We start from the raw sequence: 4,791 nt of genomic DNA, 5'->3' as shown, positions 1-4,791 counted from the left end.
CTGCTGCCTCTCCACCACCCACCTCCTACCCTGGACCACTCTTGTTTATCCATCAGATTAAGCATACTCATCCCTCCCTCCTGAACCCCCAGGTCTAGGTAAGTTCTTACTAAGTTCTTACTAAGACCTTCCTTAGCACCTCGTGAAACCCTTCCCAGCACTTGGTATCCTATGTCGTAACTGACCGTCCATTTGTCTCTTATTCCCCATCTGGTCTGAGAAGGTAGCACCCAGGACTTTCCCCCTCACAGCTGCATGGGCAACTCCTGAAACAGCACCTGCATGTAGTCTATTTAGCAAATATTGGTCCAATAAATGGACAAGCTTTATAGTCATTGGACCTAGTGCCTGACCCATCAAATATCTGATGAATGAATGAACGACTTCTCAACTCTACAAATCAAGTATCAGCAACAGAAGACCTGGGTTCTAAAAAGTAGCCCAATATTCAACCTATGAAATTATGCCCATGTGCAATTTTAGATATACAGATTAGTATATCCACCCCTCAGCTCTACTCTGTATCAATGGTCAACTATTTCACTTTATTAAGTATTTGGTTTCTCTTTTGGTAATAAAACTATTATTAGAATTGGGAGAGTAGAAAGTTCCCCTTTTTAATGACTTGTACTCAGCTGGGGAAACTAAATAGAAAAGCTGAAAATCTACAGTCCCCCCCCCACTTCATGAGTGTCTATCTTTCTCTCTCTCACCATTGGGACCATAGGGGCTCCCTCACTGGGCATTAGAACAGCAGCTAAGTAAATAGGCCCAGCTTCTGAAACTCTGGTGCCATTTAAGGCCACAGCTGTCCCTCAAGGCCACAGACACTACTGTGGAGTCAGGTGGCTGGGAGGGCCCCGGAGGGTGCTGCACGGCCCCTCTCCTTAGCTGTCAGATGCCTGTGGAGGTGGGCAGGCCCTTCAGCTTCTCCATTTATCATTTGCAATGGAGCCAAGAACACAGGTCTCTGGGGACCCAGGGAAGGCTGCTGAAATTTTCTCCGAGGGCTTTAGCTCCATCTGGGTGAAACCTTGAAAAATCAGAGGAGAAAGAGCACCAATCAGATGCAATCAGATTTATTGGGCATGCACATGGATGAATCCCTGGAAGGAATATCAAAGAAGCATGTGCCCCAGCCAATGCCTTCATAGGGAAAAAAGCACAGAATTGAGGACATGAGGGAAAAAACAAAAGGATGATACAACACAATGTATAATCAAGTGCTACATTATACAGTTCATGATTTACAAGGGTTTAAAAAAGCAAAAGAATGATGGGATGAGATGGCAGTGATAACATTTGATGCTGGATGTCTGCTCTGTGCCAGGTTTTACATACATTACTGTTCATTTATACAACCCCTATGAGGTAGGCTAAGAAAGCTAAATAACTTAGCCAACCTGACAGAACTGATGAATGGCAGAGCCAGAATTTTAAGCCAGGTCTAACCACAAAACCTGTATTTTAGGCTAGCTCATGTATAGCACCTCATTATGGGTATGATGTATTTTGATTGAGACCCTGAGCTAATCTTCACATACATCATTTTCAGCCCCTGCACTCTGTCTAGAAGGGAAGCTGTGCCAGTTAATGTTGATATGTGCTTGACCAGATTAAGAGACTCCCTGAGAAGTGACTGGATCGTGAGGGCACTAAGCTCATCAATGGGTTAGCACATTGATGAGTTTATAGCTAAATGAGCTAGGGGGGAAAGGATTAGTTGGAAAAACTGGGTCATGGAGTGTGACTTTGGGAACCATATCTAATCTCTGACCCCTTCCTCTCTGGCTTGTTCCCTGCTCTCTGCTTCCCCAATCCCATGAGTTGGGCAGCTTTCCTCTGCCATGATGTTTCTGCCTTGGAGCCAGCCAACCACTGATTGAAACCTCTGAAACCATGAACCACAATAAACCCTTCCTCCTTTAAGTTGTGGGTATTGAGTATTTTGTCCCAGCAATGGGGAAGCTGACCAATATAGAGATATTACTAACTCCATTTGACACTCAGAAAAAAGTAGGCTCAGAAAGATTACCATGCCAACAGAGATGGAAGGAAGGAAATTGGTTAGTTCCTCATGGCAAATATGATTCAATTTGATTCATATTCAAGTAGCCTGTGTTATCCCATTTTCTCTCATTACTGGTTTTTATATTCTCTCTTTTTTTTTTTATTTTTTGGTACTGGGGATCGAATTCAGGACCTTGCGTTTGCAAGGCAGATGGCAGAACCACTGAGCTAAATCCCCAGCCCACATTACTGGTTTTTATTTGAACCAAAAATATTTTAAAGGTACGTACAGGTGTGATATTTTAGGACTTGTGTACATTTCACACTTAGAGATCATCTATTTCTTAGAGCCAAGTAGACAACCAGTATTACTGCAGCTCTACTGACCATGATCACAGTTTCTGTCACCTCTATCTTTGTTATTTCCATATAATGTCATAGGTGAGCCATTTGACGTAAACTTCACTTTATGGGCTTTTGGGGCTTTTTGGTATTTTCCAAATGGCATCAACATTTGTCAAAGTGTATCAAACACTCCTATCTGCCAGGCAGAGTACTAACCCTTATCTTCTTCACACAAACTTCATTCCAAAGAGGGGGATAGTGAGGGTCGAGGAAGCTAGGTTACTTACTGTAGAATAGATCATACAACTAGTTACTTGTAGACCAGATTTCCCGCCTCCAGCACCAGAAAGTGTTTTTATGTCTTCCTCAGTAAAAAATGACAGCAGGCCACTCCTTAAAGCAATTTCTGAAAAAGTTTTAAACCAGTTAATGTTCATTTTTTTATACAAAAATAAGTCCATCTCACTGACTACATTTGTTTTGCTGTTGTCGTTTGGGGTTTTTTAGGGTTTGGGGGGTTTTGTTGTTTATTTTGTTTTTGAGATAGGGTCTCACTGTATAGTTCAGGCTGCTTGAACTCACTCTGTAGCCCAGACTAGCCTTGAGCTTGTGGTCATCCTTCTGCCTCAGTCTCCCAAGTACTGGAATTACAGAGATGCAACACCACACCCAGCATTGACGACATTTGTAATTTTGACAAGTAACAACTTCTCTGAGCCTCAAATTTCTCATTTGTAAAACATGAGTATCTGGGCATGGTGGTGCATGCCTGAAATCCAGCACTCTGGGAAACTGAAGCAGAAGGATTGCAAGTTCAAGCCCAACCTGGACAACTTAGCAACTTAGTGAGACCCTGTCTCACAATAAAAAATTTTTAAAAGGCTAGGGATGTAGCCTTGAGTCTGATTCTCAGCACCAAAAAATTATATATATATGTGAATAAATAAATAAAGCAGCCCTTGGAAAATAAGGCTAGCATTAGGATTAAATAAGATAGTGCTTATAAGACATCTAACACCATGCCTGGCCCATTATAAGCACTCAGTAAGTGATACTTATTAGCAGTGGCAGTATTTATTCATCTAGCATTTGCCAGGGTTTATGCTGTGTATTGGAAAAATAGAACATATAATAAGACTCTAATGTGCATGTGGGAAATATCTATATGGATATAGAAATACATGGAGGAATGAATGGATGGTTGTATGGGATTGGAAGTATGCAGTGGGAAAAGTCTGGAAAGACACACCAAAACATGAAAGGTGATTATGGAAGGTTTTTATTTCCTTCCAAATCTTTCTATAATGAACATGGACGAATTACTTCTATAATCAAAACAAAGAAAATCTTAGGAAATCCATTGAGAGTGCAATTCAGTTTGGATTGGGAGGAACGTTTGCCTTTTTGTTTGAAGGAAGTAATAAAAGTTTATAACCCTGTAGAAGGTGCATTAGCTTAATAGCCCCAGGAGGGGAAAAGTAGCTATTTCCTAGCAAAGCTGAGCAAACCCAGCTGACCTCATCACCTGGTTCTAGAACAAGGACAATAGAGTTCAAAAGCAGTGAATTTTAAGTGGCAACCATCTGTCTGCTGGTCGCCTGAAGAGGGCAGTTGGCTACTGCTCAAATTTCATTTCTGGTTGTTCTGAGACCAAACCCAGCTAGGACTCAGAGCCTCCTGTATCCCAGCCATGCATAAAATCAGCATCCTCTCTGGTGGAGACCTCACGGGAAAGCAGGTGCAAAAGCCGGAAGTGGCTGCCCATGCTCTGCCCCTTCCCTCACCCCCTCAAAAGGCACAGCCAGCTGCTAAGAAAGAACCCACCTGGGCCGGTGGGCAGAGGAAAGGCCTTTAGCAAGCTGTTTCCCCAGGTAGAAGCAGTGGGTCTGGGAAGGGAGCGGGGAGAGAAAGAGGGATGGCAGTAAAGGAAGGAGCTGAGTCCCTCTGGTTCCCCAGGGCTTCCTCATCCAGTCCTCCTCTCACTCTCTAGCACTGGCAGCTCCCTTCTGCAGATGAAAGGGGATGGAGAGGTTAAGCCCCACAGCTAGTGCAAGAGAAAACTACCATGCATGTGCTTCATTTCAGGTACTACCAGAGCAAGGGTTTTACAAGTGGCAAGGGCTGTGGCAAATTGGAAGCCCCAACCAGGGATTTAGCTCAGTGGTTCTGCCGCCTGCTTTGTAGGCACAAGGTCCTGAGTTTGATCCCTGGTACCAAAAAAAAGGAAAAAAAATTGGAAGCCCCAGCTAAAAGGGGCACTTGTTTAGCTCTGGGGCTGTGCCATACTACAACACAAGCCAGATCTGTCTCCATTTCTGAATGTTGTCTTAATTTTTTAAAATAAAATACATAAAGGCATCTGCACATCGGACAGAACACCTCTACACACCGAGGTTGGCTGGCCACCTGCAACCTTAGTCTTAGGAGATGCTTTGG

The sequence above is a fragment of the Heterocephalus glaber genome, unplaced genomic scaffold (assembly GCF_053883595.1).
Source record: "Heterocephalus glaber isolate CG9 unplaced genomic scaffold, H.glaber_assembly_v1.0 deba00001608, whole genome shotgun sequence".
Taxonomy (NCBI): domain Eukaryota; kingdom Metazoa; phylum Chordata; class Mammalia; order Rodentia; family Bathyergidae; genus Heterocephalus; species Heterocephalus glaber.
The sequence above is the reverse complement of the archived record's forward strand: the minus strand, read 5'-3'. Positions refer to the sequence as shown.